Source organism: Eucalyptus grandis, chromosome 8 (assembly GCF_016545825.1).
Source record: "Eucalyptus grandis isolate ANBG69807.140 chromosome 8, ASM1654582v1, whole genome shotgun sequence".
Lineage (NCBI taxonomy): Eukaryota > Viridiplantae > Streptophyta > Magnoliopsida > Myrtales > Myrtaceae > Eucalyptus > Eucalyptus grandis.
Genome location: NC_052619.1, coordinates 1,112,628 through 1,134,684, shown reverse-complemented (window position 1 = coordinate 1,134,684; position 22,057 = coordinate 1,112,628). Strand labels below are relative to the sequence as shown.

At 38.9% G+C, this 22,057-nt stretch overlaps 1 long non-coding RNA gene across 1 annotated transcript; it reads right to left on the bottom strand.

Annotated features, from left to right (window-relative positions):
- Positions 1-19,364: 19,364 nt before the first annotated feature.
- LOC120286511 lies at positions 19,365-21,723 on the bottom strand. The gene is made up of 5 exons (XR_005545146.1): positions 21,637-21,723; positions 21,284-21,421; positions 21,070-21,160; positions 20,555-20,618; positions 19,365-19,438 (listed from the first exon to the last, which is right to left on the bottom strand). It is a non-coding gene; the product is annotated as an uncharacterized LOC120286511 (long non-coding RNA).
- Positions 21,724-22,057: the final 334 nt, after the last annotated feature.

Genomic DNA, 22,057 nt, shown 5'->3' with positions numbered 1-22,057 from the left:
GAATTTCAAAAAAACTTTGCTTAAGGCCATCTCTTCATGTAGTCATTTTCTCCGGCTCATCGAACTCGAGGAGCAAGCATGCGTTGAGGTTTCGTCGGTGCCAATTTTCCATAAAAGCGGAATGAAGTCAAATTTCATTCTGAGAATGTTTTGTTATTCGCAAATGCCTTACGTGCCAAAATAACCCGTCGATCTCGTTCACTTTGCATGATGAGGCAAATGAAGAGAGTTGCCAAGTATCCAAAAGGGCAAAGGAAGAGTAAACTGTATCGATTTCAGTTATTCATTTCTAATATCGTTTCTGACATGATTTTCTTTTCATTGTCAATGAGATATCAAGAGTGCCAAGTTCTATAACGTTCCCAACAAATGCGATGGAGCACTTTTAAGTCATGTTCATCTTAAACAAAAAAAGATTGAAATGAAACAAAGGGGCAATATTGTCTATTCCTCCTTGAGAGATACCTTGGGATGTTGATCGCCCAACTTTGAAAATGATGTATTTCGTTCTTAAGCTTGATTCTCTTCAGCATAAAAAATGACATGTCTTTTTCTTTAATACAGGACGGATTCGAACAGAACAAAGGTTTGTCAAATAAAGAGTGGGAGAACAACGTTTGATTTAGAAAAAAAAATCTCTCATCTCCCACCAATGAAGTGTACTGGAACAATATTGTCAAATTCATCAAGAATGATGTATCGTTCCTTAGTTGAACCTAATTAAATATGGAGATAACCCGTTTCATCTCCTCTTCTTACAGGGTGATAAATGAAAAAGTTGCGCATTGACCGTAGAAGCAGCACCCTCCACTAAGGAATCAAGAAAACATCAAACACTTAAAGGCGAATGCAAGGGAAGGGTATTGTTGAGTTACCAAATATCCACGAAGGTGAATCCAAGAGATGTTAGTGTCCAAAAGATGAAAGCAAATGAAGGGTAATAATGTATCGTTTCCAACATTTCAATCCCTAAAGATTTTTATACTAACATATTCTTTCATATTCTTACAGGCTTATTGGGTCGCCATGCCACAGGTAAGTACCCTTCTTCTCATTTTTTTAAAAGTAAAAAAAGAAGAAAAAATGAAGAATTTCCATTACAAAGAACCTTTTGTGCTTTCCTAGAGATAAGCACAAAAATAAATAATTGAAAAAAAAAAAACTTTCATAAGCTTTTTGAACATCATTTTTATCTCAAAATTGTTTTCTCGTTTTGGGGGATTATTCATTGTGAATCAAAATTTTCTATGGAGATTAATCTATTCAGACGATCTCAGCAAAGTGAAATGGAGACGTTAATCATGCCAAGTGGAGGATACTTAGGATGAGGAAAGGCAAGCCATTTTCAAACACATCCTTCAAACACTTTTAAGAGTTGAGTGAAAAGCAACATTCTCTTAAGACGAAAGATTCATTGGCGTTTGAAATAGCTAGTACGAGTACTTAGAGGGGGGGTGAATAGGTATACAAACAATTTCTCGAAGCTTGCACGATATTTAAACAATTAGAGAATTTGCAACAGTTAAAAATTCAATCGCAAGACTGAGTAAGGGAAAGAGAGAATTGAACACTCGGTTTATAGTGGTTCGGCTTGATTCAAGCCTACGTCCACTCTTCTGCACTGACAGCCGATTGGCTGGATTCCACTATGATCAAAGAGTTGTTACGGTGTTGATCTTCCTTGATTTCTAGGTGTAGATGATCTACCACACTCACTCAAGGCGTCACCAAGTATAAACACTCTCTCGTATACAATTTCGCTCGCCTCAACTAACAATCAAGGATCTTCGGACTCTAGAATTTTTCTATCGATCACACACTTAAGACAACTAGAACGTCTTCCTTTTATACTCCTTCATGCCATCATAGCCGTTGGCACTTACCAAAAGAATTCCTCCAATCTACCCGTTGGACGGAATCAATCAAGAAGATCATCCGAGCTATTTAAGGAATCTGATGATAGCCCATCAATCATGTTCGCCCATACAATCAGGATCTCGGTTTCCAAGAATAGAATAATCCAAGTTTATTTCGTCGACCATCGGATCTTCAATCGATCTTAGATAAGAATTAAAGAATCCGAAATGATTATCCAACCAAGGAATCTATTCCAGAGGATAGGATCAAATCCTCAACCATAAACCTCGGCTTTGGATTTCCTTCAACACTGGATTAGAAAGACTGTCAGTGAGAATGATTTTGAGTCTTGAGTCTTGAGATAACAAAGTCTTGAGACTATAAATTCTTGAGACTTTAACTATCGATATCCGTGACTTAGATCGATAGAAATGTTTTGTCACTTCAAAATATTCTGGAAAGATTTCTCCAACAATCTCCCCTTTTTGATGGTGACAAAACTTTCTTGAAGATTTGAACAACTTTGACCCGCAAAACATTTCTCAAGCAATATGGCTAACTCATAAAGATTAATAAACAACCAGACTCTCGCATCCACAGAAATTGGTTAGTCTTTCATGAGTAATACCATGTAACAATACTTGATATAAATGCAACCAGTCAAGCATCAAAATCCACAGCCAATTCAGTCTAACACTCAAGTTCAAGTTCTCAAGTCATACTAAAAATAAACATAAACACAAAAGTCAAATAAAGTTTTAAAATAATGTTTGTTCAAATTGGTTCTCCCCTTTTGTCATCATTAAAAAGAGGGTGAGAAAGGAGTCATGTCCGCTGGGAATGCGCACGATCCGGAAATCCCCAATGGACTGGACTACTCCTTCGAGCTTCTTCGATCTTCTCGCGATGAGCTACCTCTTCTCTCTTGGCATTGGCTTGAAGTTGCGAGCGAGGTCTTTGAATTTATCTTCCAGAGATCAAGATGCTTGTCCAAAGATGCTTCAAAGCTTGATTTCACAGTCCCGAATATATATCTGGTTACGCATTTCCGAAGAATATTCATGATACTACGAAGATCTGCAGAATCATCCGTCCGTACCGGCATTGACTTTCTCGATGGTGTGTATGCACGATGGCGCTTCTGTTCGGTCCGGCAGATTTGGAATCGACGTATCACCTTCTTCAGCAATTGAGAGACCTGAACTTCTTCCGGGTCTTCCGAGATTGTCTTGGATCTTCAAGCAAAGATGAGGTGGAGACCTCTCTTGCTCGCTAACTCCCCCTGTCTCTAGGACATCGAAAGGGGAAGAGAGATGATCATTCTCTTGATTTCCCTTCTCTCCAGATTTATCAGCAGACTGTTCTTTTTCTTCTTCTCCTTCTTCCTCAACTTCTTTCTCCTTTTCTCTCTGTTCTTCTTCTTCTCTCTGGTTCTTCTGAAATTCTCTCGGCTGAGACACAGAACGTCTGGTTCTTATCAGTGCATGGATCGTAGGATCTTCATCCTCTTCATCTTCATCCTCCAGGATGAGAGTTCTTCTCTTCTTTTTCGATGAGGCTCCAATGGCCTCCTTTCCTTTTCTCTTTGAAGCAGACTGAACAGGAGATTTCACTTTGAATTTCTCCATTGCCTTGGAAAGTTCTTGCAGACGCATCTTCGTTAACATCTTCAAACCTACCACCATCTTATCACACGGTTGAACACAAAGAGTATGTGGCAGTTCAATATTCAGATGTCTAAGATCTTGGTCACTGCATCAGATAAGGCAATTGTCCTTTGTCTTTTGACACCGTTACCGTACATATGGAAAAGAATAGTGTGCGGGAGAGAGAACTTCCGTCCCGAGTTGATCCCATACATCAACTTTGCTTCGAAAGAGACACGAAGTCTTTGAAGTAGACTTAGGTCTCGAGACAATTGATCACAATCTTGTGAAGCACAATGTTGATGGCATTCATCCTGGAATAGATAATTTTCTTATCTACATCCCTATCTTTGACAAGATCCAGAGTAGTTCGAGCAGATGAGACTTTGATTGGGAGATAGCGTCCCCGTTCAACTCCAACTATGTCCGCCAACATATTCACATCTACCACATAGACTTTGTCTCAAACACTGAATGAAATTTTATTCGCATCCAAAAAGCTAAGATTTGAATAGAAATAAGCGGTCAGATGATCATACCCGTTTGTAGAGTCAGAGCAGAAAGTCTCAAGTTGAAGCAAATTCAACTTCTCTCTTAGGTTCAAGTTGATGGAATCCAGAAGTCAAAATCGACACTTCTAGGGTTGATTACCCCTCTTTCAACAGATCGAAATACACTTTTTCCCGATCCTTGGATTTAAACAAATCCATCCGATTTCCTTTCACCTTTGCCGCCACACCCATTCTAGGTTTAAATTCAAGGAACATTTTGTCATCATCATTCCCGTCAATCAGATTTTGTCCTCGGCATACGAGGATCTCTTGGAATGTTCGCAAGTGCTTCCTCTCCGCTTTTCCTTTCGGGGCAATTCCCCATTCCTCCATTTTCTTCTAAAAGATACTCATTCCCATAATTTTTGTCCTTAAGGAAGTCATCTATATAGTTCAATGGAGTACCCGTGCTTTTCAATGCACGATAAAGATTATACAAAAAGGAGGGCTTTTGAACTCTTCTGGGTCGGCATCCTCAATTATCTCTTCTTCCATTATGACTTGCACTTTGTGGGGCGGGAGATGCTGAATGACGTGGAGGAGAGCGAATCGGACTTTGTCGCCGACTTGGTAAGTCTTCTTCCTCGCTGAGATCGAAATGATTCGGTCCCTTCTTCATTCTTTGTGGTCCCCCTCGTTTGCGATTCTTGATGATTTCCTCGAAGACGACATCTTTCTTTGTCTATTGGAGGATTCCTTCACTTGCTTTCCCAAGAAAATGACCACTTTCTCGACGATGAACAAAGAGTAGAAACAAAAGATATCGAGAGGAGAGTGCCTTTTAGGGTTTTGAAGATTGGGGAAAGGAAAAAACTGTATATATATAACTCAGTTTTGAAAAAGGAAGTTCAATCGGTGCAAGGAAAGTGAACGATCACTTCTTTTCAAAATCAATAACGCCAAAATTATTAAACAAAAGATCGTACCTTTTCGAGTTAATATAACTAAATGACAATTAGTACCTTTTAGATGAAATACAACTTACGCCTTTAGCCACGAATGATTGAGTCTCGGGATTTAGAGTCTAAGAGATCGTAGTCTTAGAGTTGGTGAGTCTCTAGACTTTAACTTCTTCAAGCTTCAAAATGTTGAGTCTCGAGCGGATATAGTCAAACTGATTCTTCTCCAATGGCGTTGTGAATATGTCCGCTAGTTGACTTTTTGAATCAACAAATTGAATCGAGATTTCTCCATTTATCGCACTGGTGTTGTCACATCTGATTTCTCGTGCATGAGTCTTCAATGCCAAAGTCTTGTAGCCGTTGTTTTATCCATAGAATTTGCGAACAGCTGCCTTCCAAGAGCTACATACTGCGCTCGTCGTTGAAAGAGCTACAAAAGGTGCTTTGCTTCCTCGAAAACCAAGACACCGTTCTGTTTCCAAGTAGTTGACAAGTTCCGTAAGTGCTCTTTCTATCGACTCTCGCAACCGCCGATCTGCATCTGAGTATCCTAGAAGATTAAAGTCTCCCCTCTTTGGATACCAAAGACCGATGCTTGAAGATGAAGCAACGTATTTGATAATTCGTTTCACGGCAATGAGATGTGATTCTCTAGGATCTGATTGAAACCTAGCACAGATACAAACACTAAACAAAATATCGGGTCTAGAAGCGTAAGATAAAGAAGTGAACCGATCATGCTCCCCTGCATGCCTTTTGATCTACTTTCTTCCCTTCTTCATCCTTGTCTATCTTCCGAGAACATGACATTGGTATGTCGATCTTTTTGCATTTTTCCAATCCAAACCTTTTGACAAGATCATTCGCATATTTTTCTTGATGGATGAAAGTTCCTTCCTTCATTTGTTTCACTTGGAGTCCAAGAAAGAATGTTAACTCTCCCATCATACTCATTTCAAATTCATCCCGCATAGACTTAGAAAATTTCTTGCAAAGACTTTCATTAGAGGATCCAAAATAATGTCATCAACATATATTTGAACAAGTAAAAAAATTTTGTTTTCCTTTTTGATAAACAAAGTAGTATCTACTTTACCTTTGACAAAACCATTTTGTAATAAAACTTACTTAGTCTCGTCCGTACCAAGCTCGAGGTGCTTGCTTTAGACCATACAGCCTTTTCGGTCACCAAGACCGAGTCCGGCTTCTTTGGGTCTTCAAATCCAAAGTGTTGTTCCACATAAACTTCCTCATGGATAAATCCATTTAGGAAAGCACTTTTGACGTCCATTTGGAATAACCCGAAATTTTTGTAACAAGCAAACGCAAGTAATAGACGAATAGCTTCTAACCTTGCAACGGGTGCGTAAGTCTCGTCATAGTCTATTCCTTCTTCTTGCGTATACCCTTTGGCCACGAGTCTTGCTTTGTTTCGTACGACTTTTCCTTTTCGTTCATTTTGTTTCGAATACCCATTTGGTTCCAATAATGCTTTTACCTTTTGGTTTAGATGTCAATTCCCGTACATCATTGATGTTGAACTGTCGAGCTCTTCTTGCATAGCTTCGATCCAAATTTCATCGATAAAGCTTCTTCTATGCTTTTTGGTTCAATTTCGTAGATGAGAGCCACAAAGACTAGATTCTTCATGCCTTTTGATCTCGTGCGGATTCCTTCATTAAGTTCGCCAATAATAAGATCTTTGGGATGACTGGATTTGTGCTTCCAGCTACTGTGGGTTGATGATCTTTTCTTTATTTGATTCTCCATGAGCGTCTTGATGATGGACTTCCGAATCCGAGATGCTTCTTGAGATGTAGACATTTGAAGATCTAGAGCGGATTCAATCTCTTCGTACCGAGTCCGGGCGGATTCATCTTGCACCGAGTCTTGGAATTTGACATTCATTGATTCTTCCACAGATCGGCTTTTTTGTTGTAGACTCGTAGGCTTTGCTTGATGTAGAATATCCAAGGAAGATGCCTTCATCTGATCTTTCTTCAAACTTACCAACTCGATCATTTGCATTTTTCAAAATGAAGCATTTGCAACCGAACACATGAAAGTATGAAACAATAGGCTTCTTACCTTTGAACAATTCATAGGGGTTTTATCAAGAATAGGTCTTAGAAAGACTCTATTTATAATATAGCAATCGTTGAAACAGCTTCAGCCCAAAATCGTGAAGAAATTTTACTTTCAATTAAAAGTGTTCTAGCCATTTCTTGAAGAGATCTATTCTTTCTTTCCACAACTCCATTTTGCTCGAGTATACGGAGAGGAAAACATGTGATTAACACTGCATTTATCACGTAATCTCGTAAAATCTTGATTTTCAAATTTACTTCCATGATCTTTGTTCTTATACTAGAAATAGCACATCCTTTTTTCATTTTGAACCTTTTTAGCAAACTTTTCAAAGTACGAAAAGGTTTCTGATTTATTTGCAAGAAAATATACCCAGGTAAAACGAGAGTAATCATCTATAATTACTAGACAATATTTCTTACCTCCAATGCTCGGGTTCTTGTTGGTCCGAAGAGATCCATATGAAGCAACCGTAGTACATGATTAGTAGATACATGATTTATTTGCTTAAATGAATTTCTTACCTTTCCTGCAATGCATGGAGTGCATAAGTCGACTTTTGGTATGGCGGTTTAGGTAGACCTCGAACAAGCTGCTTTGAAGAGATTTTGGCTAATTGCTTCTTGTTGATATGGCCAAGTTTTCGTGCCATAGAATTGCTTCATCTTGAATTGAGATTAAGCATTGTTCTTCATTTGGCTTTACATCAAGGAGGTAGATGTTTCCATGCCTTCGACCCATGAAAGACTCGAGTCGAATCTTTGCTAATTCCAGAACATATGCCTTCTTGAAAGAAGATCTTGTAACCAGTATCACACAATTGGCTAATCTTTGAGTAGATTGTAGTTGAGTCCTTCCACTAGAGAGACATTGCTTATTGTGAGATTTCCAATTTTTGCAGCCTTCCGAATCCCACAATACTTCCTTTGCTATTTCCTCCGAATGAAACTTTTCCACCATTTACTTTAATAAGCTTTATGAAACATTTTGAGTCTCCTGTCATATGTCTTGAGCATCCGCTCGTCAAGATACCACTTTACCTTCTTTTGACAGAGACTCGCATTCAAAAAGAGTCTCAAGCTTTCTTTGGTACCCAAATTTTCTTGGGTCCTTTCGTGTTAGTAGGATGAGCATTATTAGGCCATACTCTCTTAACAGCTTCCAAACCATAGGACACTCTTTTTCAAAATGATCCCGATCTACACTTAGAACACCTTAAAGCATTTCGACCTACAGGCTTTACAAAAACTCTTTTGAAATGATTTTTATAAGCCTCTCTCGATGGTCTTTTTCTTAATTCTTTCTTTTACTTTCGGAAAATCAATCAAAGGGATTGTTTCAAATGTCATACCTAGACCCGACTTATTGAAGTAAGGTCTTTGGATTGAAAGGACTTTTTCAAGTTTTTCGGACCCTATTGAAAATTTCTTTGAAATATTTGATAAATCAGTTTTTAAGAAAGCATTTTCTTTTGAAAGATTGTCTTCACTCTCTTTAAGAGTAGAAACATTCAAGTCTAAATTTTTACCTTTTCTTCTAAAATGTTTTCCTTTTGTTTTAAAACTGAGTTTTCCTTTTTAAGTTCGGAAATCCTTTTAAGAGAAGTCTTAAGACTAAAACATAACTCATCAATATATTTAGAGACTTTGACAGGGATTTTATAATCACTTACCTCAAATTCACCGTCCGAGTCCGACACGTAGTCCGAGTCCGATTGCGCCATTAGACACAGTTGGCATATTCCTCATCACTCTCTTCACACTCGTATCGCTCCGTGTTTCGGCTTTAAGAGCTTTTCGAGATTTCTTAGCTTTTCCTCTTTTCTTTTCGTAAGAGGACAGTTGGGTCCGATGTGTCCCTTCTTTTTACATTCGAAGCAAACTACATCTTTGTTTGGTTCCTCATCATCACCGTACTTGGTCTCGCTGTCTCTCGAAAACTTTGTTTCTTTGGGATGAACCTTCGCCTTTTCTATTCAGTTTTCGAATCTTCTTATCATGAGGGCGAGCTCCTCATCATCCATATCATCTTCGAATCTGCATCATCGAATCATCATTTGATTTTAGTGCAATAGATTTCTTACCTCTTGGATCTTCGTCTTCATTAATTCGTTCCACTTCGTAAGATCAAGAGTTCCAATCGCCCGTCTACGAATAATGGCATGATTCTTTGCGTCTCTCTTATTGAAGTCTTTATATGATTCCAATCCTTGGAGAGTCCACGTAGAAGCTTGTTCACCTTCATGGGATCAGAAATTTTTTGTCCTTGGTTCTCAAGACCATTGACAATATCTCGTAAAACGACTAAACATGTCGGTTATAGATTCTCCCGGTTTCATTTTGAAGGATTCATATTGACCAAGAAGAATGTTAATTCGGTCTCCTTCACTCGATCCGTCCCTTCATAAGTGATATGTAACTGTCCCCGGACTTCTTTTGCTTTGTGACACAAGAAGATATTCATTATATTCGATTGGTGACAAAGCACAATATAAAGAATAAATTGCTTTAGCATCGAGTGCTTGTCTCTTGTTTATTTCTTCTTGAGACATTCCGCCGGTTTCAACGCTTTCTTTCCCTCTTTCGGTGATTGATGCAAAAAGGAGTGATTCCTTTTCCACTACGTCCCATTCCGTAGGATCCTTTGATCGTAGGAAAGCTTTCATCTTGCTCTTCCGGATGTTGTAATCCTTTCCATCGAAGTAGGGAGGTCTGGTATTGCTTTGCCCCTCCATCGCCCCGGTGCTAGCATACTAGCCATGGATCTTTTACTCAAGTAAAACACTTCAAACAAAGTAAGAACACGGGCTCGATACCAATTGAAATAGCTAGTACGAGTACCTGAGGGGGGTGAATAGGTATACAAACAATTTCTCGAAGCTTGCACGATATTTAAACAATTAGAGAATTTGCAAAGTTAAAAATTCAATCGCAAGACCGAGTAAGGGAAAGAGAGAATTGAACACTCGGTTTATAGTGGTTCGGCTTGATTCAAGCCTACGTCCACTCTTACGCGCACCGATGCCCGATTGGCTGGATTCCACTATGATCAAAGAGTTGTTACGTGTTGATCTTCCTTGATTTCTAGGTGTAGATGATCTACCACACTCACTCAAGGCGTCACCAAGTATAAACACTCTCTCGTATACAATTTCGCTCGCCTCAACTAACAATCAAGGATCTTCGGACTGGAATTTTTCTATCGATCACACACTTAAGACAACTACAACGTCTTCCTTTATACTCCTTCATGCCATCATAGCCGTTGGCACTTACCAAAGGAATTCCTCCAATCTACCCGTTGGACGGAATCAATCAAGAAGATCATCCGAGCTATTTAAGGAATCGATGATAGCCCATCAATCATGTTCGCCCATACAATCGGATCTCGGTTTCAAGAATAGAATAATCCAAGATTATTTCGTCGACCATCGGATCTTCAATCGATCTTAGATAAGAATTAAAGAATCCAAATGATTATCCAACCAAGGAATCTATTCCGAGAGGATAGGATCAAATCCTCAACCATAAACCTCGGCTTTGGATTTCCTTCAACACTGGATTAGAAAGACTGTCAGTGAGAATGATTTTGAGTCTTGAGTCTTGAGTCTTGAGTCTTGAGATAACAAAGTCTTGAGACTATAAATTCTTGAGACTTTAACTATCGATATCCAGACTTAGACTGATAGAAATGTTTTGTCAGCTTCAAAATATTCTGGAAAGATTTCTCCAACAGCGTTGAGCACAAAGATCGAAATGACAAAGGCGTTTCATTCATCAATCCCAAGCGTTGCACTGATCTCTTGCTAACCTTTTGGGCCGAATAAAGATGATCATTCAAAGTACCCCTATCAAGAAGAACCCTACACTAGGGCAGCATAGGAGGTTATGGTCGAGATAGCGAAAAATTGAGAAAGATTCCATTACTTTTACTTGCATCAATCTTCTAGTGATAGCTTCAAAGGAATTCTCATCGGAGCTCGACTCATCCTAAGGTGAAGAAGAGCATTTCCTTCTTTACCCAAACACTGATATCCATTGCTTTAACCAATTTGGGCCTGATTATTCATTTCTGAACCTCGAGCAGTGATCATCTCCCTTCACTAGGGCAAGTCATAAGAATTGACCAAATACAATTGGCAATCATGAGAAAATGTGAAAAGCATCTCGAAAGTAATAAGAGTTACAAAAGTTCAAAGAGCAAAAAGTTTGACAAATTAGGGGGCATGAAAAAGCAGTATGCTTGGTAAAAGCAAGGCCAATGTCCGTTAAGAAAAAAAGCCAAAAAGCTGCATCTTATGTGGAAGAAAAAATTATCAAATTCTAAGTGCCGGCAAAAAAAAAAAAAAAAAAAAAAAAAAAAAAATTATCGCAGGAGTAAAGGACATTAGAGAAAGGAGCAAAGCTCTCATGCATAAATGATTAGTCAAGGGACTTTTGAGATGTTGTGTGTTTCAAAAGCCAAATGCTTCCGAAAGGTCGAGTGACCCGGTCACGATGCCATGATGATCATCGACTCTTAAAAACCCTCTTGAAAATTTTAAACCTTTTAAGCCTCTCCCAAGCCAACATTACAACCCCTTCCAAAGTCTCTTCTGATTGTGATGGTTTGAATGAAAATGAGAATGCCACAAAGAAAGCTATCACTTGAAGGAGTGGAGGTAATTCCATCTTGTCTTATCTTCAAAGTTCTCGACTTGTAAACCTGTTGAAGATAACGACAAATGTTCCTTTATTGGCCTCAAAGCAATAATTCCTTTGTGTAAGCCCTAACCGAGCCTATATTGCGGTCCTCTCAAAAGGCCCTTTTGATCGATTAGATTGTACTCATTGCAAATGTTTCTGAAAGCCTTCGACATAGGTTATGTGAGATACTCTTAGCAATCAGTTACTTCCCATGTGAATGGATAGAATCAAGTAGCCATTTTATCGAGAGTATGTGAGAAGCCCTTTCTAACTAAAAAGCTCCAGTTTGGCATGCTTAATGAGTCTTTTTCACGAATAGAAATCATTCTGGCAAGAACTTGACTCCTAGAAAATTTGATGATTAACGATGCATTCCCAAACAAGATGACAGTTTTGCGCCACTTGATGCTAATTGACATCGAATATTTTTTAAAAGCAATCGGACTTAGCTTGATTAGCTTGTTCAATTGATGCTGCAATATTGCCAATACATCTCTTGATGACGTCTCTAATGATATTTGCTCAAGTTGAGTTCGACAGGATGCCTCAGTGAAGCCATGCAGTTTCAAGGAGTTAACGGGTGTTTCCCTAAAAACCAAAGATTCATGGTAAGCCTTAAACCATATTACATCCAAAGGTTCATGGTCAGCCTTAAACCATGCCGCCACCAAAGGTTCATAGTCAGCCTTAAACCATGTCATCTTCAAAGGTTCATGATTAGCCTTAAACCATGTCATCTCCAAAGGTTCATGGTCAAACCTTAAACCATGTCATCTCCAAAGGTTCATGGTCAACCTTAAACTATGTCATCTCCAAAAGTTCATGGTCAACCTTAAACCATGCCATCTACAAAGGTTCATTGGTTTTCCTTAAATCATGTATTTCATACCCGGTCGAAACCCGTTCGTACACAGTGAGACCTTTCTCCCGATCGAAACCCGTTCCTACACGATAAGACTATCATACCCGGTCGAAATCCGTTCGTACACGGTGAGACATTCCTCCCGGTCGAAACCCGTTCGTACACGGTGAGACTATCATACCCGGTCGAAACCCGTTCGTACACGGTGAGACTATCATATCCGGTCGAAACCCGTTCGTACATGGTGAAACCTTCCTTCCAAATAAACCATTCGTACACAGTGAGACTATCACACCCGGTCGAAATTCGTTATTACACGGTGAGACCTCTTTCCTCTCCCCCTTCTTATGACCCGGTGGGCTTTCCGTAGCCTAGAGTCCTTCAACCCCTTCTTATGACCCTAAGTGGACTTTCCATAGCCCTGAGTCCTTTAACCCCTTCTTATGACCCGGTGGGTTTTCCGTAACCCGGAGTCCTTCTTATGACACGGAAAGCTTTGTAGCTCGGCGTGCTTTTGTAGCCCGGAGTGCTTTGTAACCCGGAGTCCTTCCTATGACACGGAGAGCTTTGTAGCCCGAAGTGCTTTGTAGCCTAGAGTCCTTCTTCTTATGACACGGCGTACTTCTGTAGCCCGGAGTCTTTCTTCCTCTTATTGACAAGACGCACTTCCATGAGTCCTTTCCGTCGGCCTGATACGTGCCTATGCACCTTGGGTCACTTTATTGCCAAAATAATTTAGGTGTCTTTTGTCTTTGAGTGGAACCTTTTCGAGCTCCCATTCAAAAAGGGGCAACTGTTAACACCTAAATTTTATAATTTTATTATGTACAAGATTAGGAATTAGTCACTAAAACAAAAATAAATAAATAAAAGAAAACAAAAAGACAAGAAAAAACAAACAAAGCAAACAAAAAAAAAGAAAACAAAAAAAAAAGCAAAAACAACAAAAAAAAGAAAAAAGAAAACGTGGAAGGGGCCGAGCCCGTTTCCTCTTGGCCCGGCCCACGTTAGCCTCTGTCCTCCTCCGCTTGTTTCGCACGCGAAACCCGCAAAAAAGAAAAGCAACAAAGAGAGCAAGGGGAGAAAAGGAGAGAGAAGAGAGCTCGAACAAAAAAAAAAAAAAAAAAAAAACCGGAGGAAGACAAAGGTGAATGAGGGGAGCTCGTGGGGAGAACCGAAGAGGACAGAGAGCGGAGAAGGAAACAGATTTGGGGAGAGAGAAAAAGAGAGATGGAACGGAGGGAGGAGGAGGGCAACGGTGGCGCTGCCCATCACCGTCCGAGCCGCCACCCTCCGAGCCCGAAGCCGTTCGAGCCACCCCACGTCTGTGACCGCCTAGCGGCGACTCGCTTCTGCTCTGCCTCGCCTTCGACTTGCAGATCTCGCGTTCGCCGAGCCCCTCACCGCGCCACCGATACTCTTGCAAGCCCGAAGCCTCGCCTCTCGTCGAGACCCCCTGCTGCTGGGTCCTCCTCTTCTCCGACGCCCACCGATCCACTCCGAGCCTCCTCCAGCGAAGCGCCTTCTACTCTCGGCCCTCTTGCTCCGCCTGTGCCACTTCGACCAGCGACGACTCCGACGCGCCGCTCAACCTCCTCACCGCACCCTCCTGCTCAAGCACCAAACCCGCGAGCATCGCGCCACCACCGCCGCTGCCTCTACCCAAAGCTGCGTCACCGGTCTACCTCCAACACGCACTCGAAGCTGCCTTGCTCCGTCTCTGCTCCGCCGCCGTTGTCAACGCCGCTCCAAAATCGGGTCTTGGCCGGGTCGAGCGAAAGTCACGAACCGAGTAGGGTTTTTCTCACATCCGGGCCGGGTATACTTAGGGTTTGGTTTAGGTTGTTTTAGGTAGTGGGCTTAGGGACTTATGGACTTGTGGGCTTGTTGTGGGCTTCATTTTTAAAATAAAAGATATTTGACTGATTGGGCCCGCCGGTTGGGCCCAATCCGAACCAAAGAAAGGCCCGACCAAGGCGGGCCGGGCCTTGTCTCGGGCGGGCCGGTTCGCCCGCCCCAACCGACCGAACCCGGGTCCGGTCTCGACGGACCCACCGAGACTCGACTCGGTTCACCCCTTTTTAAATTAATTTAAAAAAATTAAAAAAAAAATTAAAAAATTTCAAAAATTAAGAAATGTAGGGTTTGGTTATGAATTGCCATGTATTGCTTTTTTTTTTTTTAATGTAATTAAGCCTTTATTTACTCGTATATTTATTATATTGTATGTCTAGTTTGTATATTTAATTATGTTGAATTGCATGTGTTTAATTTTATTGCAATTAGAATCTTGATTGTTACCTTAATAGTTGTACACCCATATGAACACCTCACATGTTAGTGGATAAGCATAAAATCAATCTAGACTGCCTGACAAAAATCATTTCTTTTAAAATGAACAAGATTAGGTACCGAAAGGGCATTAATTGGTTAATTAGTGTAATCAAGTCCCCGTCTAGATTCTCTGGTTGCGTAGGAAGTGAGGCACGCTCCTATGCCTCACTTGGTTTCTAGCCGACCCCAATAGGCTAGTGGCAACTCATTTTGTGCAAAATTCCTTAAGAATATCCCAACGTCACGCGGGGTATGGGCTTGAGAGAGCCCGCGCCTAATCATGGGCCTTAGGCCCGTCCTTTAGGCAATACGCCTAAACCTGTTCCCTCCTCCCGAGGGTAAGTCGCGACAATATGTGAAAAGAACAGGGAAAAATAAAGAAAGAGAAAAAAAATTCAAAAATATTAAAAATTATAAAAATTATCTCAAAACAAATCATGCCATATAAAATGGTCAGAACAAAAGCAAAATTAATAACTACTTATTTTCTTCTTCTTTTTCCTTTTTCTAAAGTTGGGGTATCCTTTTCTAGTTTGGTTAGTGAGAAGGAAATCGTCCTGTTGATTGAATTTGGTCATCTTAAAATTGATAAGCGCTTGTACATGAAGTTCTTTTCACTGTCACTTCATATATTATTAGATAGTAAAATAGGGGTAGTAGATTTTAGATGCTAATTTTCCTATATAGCTTTAATTCTTTTTCATATAAAAAAGCACGGATATTATCCCCAATTTAAAGAGACTAAATCCACGGTATATATCAACTTTCTAAACTAGCACCAAACGGTAAGCACGCTCAATGAACTTTGTGTTGAAAGGGTAGAGAGTTAATTGCCATACACTAGTAATGCTTCGTGTAAATAATAAACAGGGAGATGAAAAGCAAATAAACGATGCATTTGTTTCGTGAAAAATGAAAGATTTTGAAAATATTTTCTTAAAAATGATTATTATAAATGGATAAAAAATATTTCGATCGTGCAAGAAAATTATGTAAATTTAAATTGTTATCGTTAAAGAAAATATATTTCAATAATTAATCATTTCAAGCGATATAAGTAATTATTTTTAGAAAAATATTTTTCAAATCATTTATTTACACAAAAACAAATGAAGCCATAGTGTCTTTAAAAATAGGTATGAGAAAGTAATGTGGCATGTGTAATTCACTAATTTCAAAAGAAAAGAGAAAATAATTATGAGTATGCTAGAGGCCAATAAATAATTGAGTTCTTGCAAAAATGATTTCAAGATGATGGAAGTCAGGAAAATTCCAAATAAATACCCAAAGTGAACTTTGTGTCATATAAGGACTGAAGTGAACTCATTATTTCAAATAAGAACCCGAAGTGAATTTTGTGTCAAATAAAAACCCAAAGTAATCAAGTTAATCTCTATTGAGGACCTTAATTCGCCGGCAGACATTTTTCGGCGATTAAAATAGGGGCAATTTTGTCAGAAATTTGTGATTGGAAAAAAAAGGGAAAATTCTAAATTAATTAAGTTTAGGTTATTTATTTAGATGTTTACGTTTTCTTCTTTCTTCTCCCCCGCTGCTCCTCAACCAAATCGCTACCCGATCATCATCGTGACTCGATTCTCGTCTCTCCTCGCCTTGCTCGACTGGTGGAGAATTTGGGTCTTCGCAAACAAAGAAAGAAGCAACTGGTTTTTTTCTTGTTTTTGAATTCATGCCTCAACTAGCGGAGAATTTGAGTCTTCGACTTTGCGGAGGATGAGTACAAGGAATGGGAGAACTTCGGTCTTTGACTTTGCGTAAGATGGGTACAAAGAACAAGAAGACCGTAGAAAACCTAGGGTTTTTTTGTTTCTATTTTAGGATTTGTTAATTTTCCCTATATTTTTTGGACAAAATTGCCCAAACTCCGGTCGTCGGAAATGTCACATGCTTGATTCAACTTCGGCGAATATTTGGCTGACCAGCAAGCTCGGGTTCTTATTTAGAATTGATTCAACCATTTCGGGTCCTTATTTGAGACAATGGGTTCACTTTAGGTCTTTATCTAACACAAAGTTCATTTTGAGTCTTTATTTGAGAAATTTGGTCAACTTCGGGTCCTTATTTAGAATTTTCCTTGGAAGTCATGGTGGCAAGTTATGGAGTTTCAAGGGAGCACAGTTTACAAAATTGAAAATGAAGATGATTCGTTGAGAACCGTAAATGACGTGCGGCAATTTCAAGAGAGTATTTAAAAAAAATCATAAACTTTATATTGGTGTCAATTGATTTTATTAAAATTGATTTTTAAACATTTTACTAAAATCAATTTGGCCTTAAATGTTTTCACATATTATTAATTGAGTCTATTTGATTAATTTTAACTAGAAATCACCGATATGGACGTTGGCCATTTGACATGACACGGCTAGCTTAGATAGTGATATTTTTTAATAATTTAAAAAAAATTATTTTCATTTATTTTTATTTGTTTGTTTCTTTATTTTTCCCTTCATTTTGGCCCGTGAGAGTCGTGGCCCTGGCTTAGGCCCTCACCACTTTTGGGCAAGGATCGCAAAGGGCTAGGGCAAGGCCATCATGGGCACGGGCAAAGGCACAAAAGCTCCGGCTAGTTGCAAAGGCCTTGCCTAGGGCCATCATCCAAATCCCTCACTGAATCTGAGTGAGGCCCTTGTTAGATGCAAAAGCCTTGCTTGTAGTCGACGAGCAACCCTTCTTAGCCAAAATGAAAGTTAAAAATAAGTAAAAAAAAATTGTAAAAATTATAGATGTCAGCACCAAACGTGAACGTCTGATGTTTACATCAACAATTTTCGATTAACATTAGCTAGATAGGCTCAATTGGTAAATTATAAAAAAGATTCATAACCAAATTGATAAATTTAGAATTGAATTGATAGAAATACACTAAGTTTAACAATTTTCGAGTACTTTCCCGCGATTTGCCGTGAGTGAAGTTTAAAATCGAGGTCAATACAAAACCCCATGTAGGTCATGATGGGCAAATTTGTCTTTTCCTATGGGATCTCACTTGAAAAGTGATATTTATGTAGATGTCCAACGTAAAGTAAATCCGAGGAGTTTTTCAATCTAATTCTTTCATAACAAATCTAATGAACGGTCACGTCTAGTGCCAAGAGAAATGCAAGCATTAGGACTCTTTGAACAATAATAGCATTGGAGCGTAACTTACAAAGTCAAATTTTTTGTCTATGAAGTATAACTCCATTAAAGAAGTCGAATTGCATTCAAATTCTTTTATCTATATTTGTCTAGCTCTTATGCTATTTAAGGCTGTTAAATAGCGCAAATCTGTTTAGTTTCCTATTTTGGTCCAATTTTGCCTATACAGACAAAGTGGATGATCTTTGTGAAGATTATCAAAGAAGAGCTTCTGCTTGTGAATTACACCTTGAAGATATCCAAGGGTCGTCGAAGCGCCGTTTTGTCAAGTGCTTGATGGTGGGCTTTGTTCGTGCAATACATCCAAGAAAGATTAGTGTTTGCAATCGTGAAATATTGTGGTAAGATCTGTGAATTTCTTCGTGAGATTGAAAGATTATGTAGCGAGGAATTGCAGAACTAAATACTGTGTGAGTTATTAGGGGTAATTGGGGCTTGGAAAACACTGAAAATGTTTGAATAACTCAAATGTGTAATCTCCGTAGTCTCACTTGATCTATAGTGAAATTTATTACTGTTCTTCTCATGAACGTAGGTAATTATGATTGCACATAAATTTGGTGTCCGATTTATTTTCTCGTCTTGTCTATTTTGTTGTCCAATTGCTCATTTTCGCAATAAGGGCAAATGTATCTAGAGTAAACAAAAATGAAGCCACTTGGTTAGGCTAAGACAAAACTACTTGTTGCCAAACTCAAGCGAGACCCTTTAGCTATTTGAACTAAACGATCTCGAAAATCGTTGGAGCCGAGTTCGAACAATCTACCGATCTAGATCGAGTCGGTCAGGGTATGCGGTCTTTATTCTCGAGTGAATGGAAATGGAGAGAACAGGAAATAAATGCCCAGTTCTTCGCATGTTCCATAGAATTCAAATATTATTTATATTGAGATATAATTTTAATTTTTGTTAATTTAAAAAATAAAAATAAGATTAAATTAAAATAACTAAATTGTTATTTTTTTGTTATTTTGAATTTCTTATATTAGAATTCAAATATTATTTATATTGAGATATAATTTTAATTTTGTTAATTTAAAAATTTATCCTTTGAAAAAATAACTATCTCGCGACACTCTTGCTCACTTTATTTTATTTTCCTTTCTTTTATTAATTAATTTCTTTTTTATTTTTCCCTCCCTTCGTTCTCTAATAAAATTTTATTAAATAGTAAAGCGTACTAAAGAGGGATGAAGTCGATTTCCAACTCAACGTACCTCATCGCATTATAGTACTTGTCTCTTACTTTTGCCCCAAACGGCCTTCTTGTCTTCATCTTCTTCCTCCTCATCATGCATTTCGTCTTCCACCCCACCAATTTTCGCTCGCAAAAACTTTTGCTGTCTTGCAACTACAAACAATGCAAACAACTATATGGAAATTGAACTGTAAAAGTGGAAGTCAACATCACCAACAAAAACCAAGCATTTGGCCACTACATGAGGTCATTACACTTTTAAGAAGCAGTGAATGATCAATAGGGCAAAATGAACCAAGGCATGATGTACAAGATATTTTACTCTCTTCATTTGTCACAGGCTACGAAAAGGATGAAGAAGTAAAAAATTGAATGTAAGACTTCCTGAATTTGGTAAATTGATCATCACTAGGACAATCACCTTTCTCCTATCAAGCAATACGCTGAATGGTTGCCCACTATTACAATAGGTCACCATAGGAGAAATAATACATGTGGAGCTACCAAATTATGAACCAAAATGATTTCTCTTACGAGATAACTCGTAACCATTACCATCCATCTAATTATCATAAAAGAGGATAGATGTAGCGTCCCAAAGATGGCAAAGACGTGAAATTGATAATAGAAGAGCATACCGCTATTGGCTTCTTCACCTATACATTCTACTATGGTAGGCTTGGTGGAATCAGAGGATGTTTTTCCTCTCCACACAAAATTAATGAGATCATGAAAAGATAGCAGAGCTCCCTAAAAAATTTTCAATATATCATATTCAAGTAAGATCAAATTCCATCACTTTTATTTGATGTTACAACATCACAAATTCACCTGAAAAGGTTTTACCGTTGAAATGACAAACAGCAAACAAGAGTGTAACGCAAAGCAAACCAACTCTTGGAGACTGGTTAAAAATTAAACAGCTATTTTTAGACTAATCTCATCAAAAAATAGCACCTAATTCCCATAAAACCAGACTCAACAAAAGTGAACATGCACTTAGACTGCAATTTCAGAGTTCTTCATCTATTAGCAGTTAACACATTTACTCTCAAGGACTTCATGGCCAACAAGACTTCTAGTTTTCTAAGCAGAATTATTGACTGCCGAGCTTAAGCCAACTTAGCTTCAGATATTAGACGTTGAGCAGGTATGACAACTTACTCAGAGAATTAGGAACTATTTGATGAATTGGCATGTAGAAAAGGACAACTTCAGTGGGCAGTAGTAGTAACTCAAGAAAAGCAAAATAACTTGAGACAATCTTACTTTTTGCAGCAAGCCCGGTCAATTGAGTGTCATCAACTTCATCCTCCTCTTCATCCTCTTCGTCCTAAAAGAAATTCCAAGACACCATATTCCATTAATTTCTCTTTCCAATAAACAAATATTGGGGATCGACTAATAATTTCAAAGCACCAATTTATAAATGACCAGTAGAAGTCCAGAATTTTAAAAGTACTAATCATTTAATAAGAAAATCAGAAAGGAAGTCTCTCATGCATGTTAATTTGACAACAGTTCACCAGCTAATGTGAAAATGTAATTAAAAACCACAAAAGAAATGCCTTATGAAAGATCACATCACCACAAAAATATAACTTTCACAAGACAACACCAACTTGATCCACACAAATATTCAAACGCAAATCTCATACAAACATTCATTTAATTATCACTAAATTCCTTGAAAACCTTCCCTCATCAAACCAAATTCAACTCTGTCCCAACCCAAGTTGACTGGATGGACTATACCAAATCTGCATCAAAGGGAACTTAAGTACCTTAAATCAAAGACAGGCTCTTCATTGTCATCATCTGACTCCCCAGCATCACTGTGAATGTTCAGCGGCACAACATCCCTTTGTTTGTGAACTATAAATAAAAACATCAATAAGAGAAACCATTTATAAAGCAGCAAACTTCACACCAGCATTTACACAAACAGAAAGCACGCGGCGCCAGTAAGCAGATACTCAGCCGAGGGACATAACTCACAGGCATCTATTTCGTCATCAATGTCTTCCGAGGCCACGTCTTCATCGATAGCCCTCCTCTTAGAGCCCCTCTTCTCCCTTTTCTGACTCCCGGACCTCTTCCCCATGGTCCTTCTAGCTCAAGTCCTTCGAATTCTTTCTGCAGCACAAACGAATGAAACGAAACTTTCAGTGGCAGACCCAATTACAAATGATTAATAAAACAACGCAGAACTAGAACCAAATGTGAAATCTTCAACAGCTATCATGCATTATCCCACCACTAAAAGCAACAGAAACACACAGAAGCAAAACTGAACCGACTCTAATTGAATGAAGGGGCCACCAAATTCAACGGAAACGAGACGAACCCACCGTTCGGCGAAGAGAGAGCTGAGGAGGGCACGAAGAAAGATTGAGACTTTGATATCAGAGGAGGAGGCCCAATCCGCAAGAAGCCGAAGCTTATTCCCTGTCAATCTCCCACTTCTTCCCGCAGCTACAACTGCGACAGGGCAAAGCATGAAATATTTGTCTTTGTTATTCACTTCTATCTTTTTAGGGTTGGAGGGGAAGTGAAATAGGAGAAACTGTTGGCCTTTTGCCGCCTCCAAACATTGGGCCTAACTTCCTTGCGCTGGGCTGGGCTGGGCTGGGCTGGGCTGGGCTTTAGACCTGATTTTCACAACTTTTTCTTTCTTTTTTTAGCCCTTTTTCTTCGACGCACAAATTTTCTTATCATTGAATTTATAAAATCACTCATTCCTTCTTTTCTTCCTCAAATGTCTTTAATCAT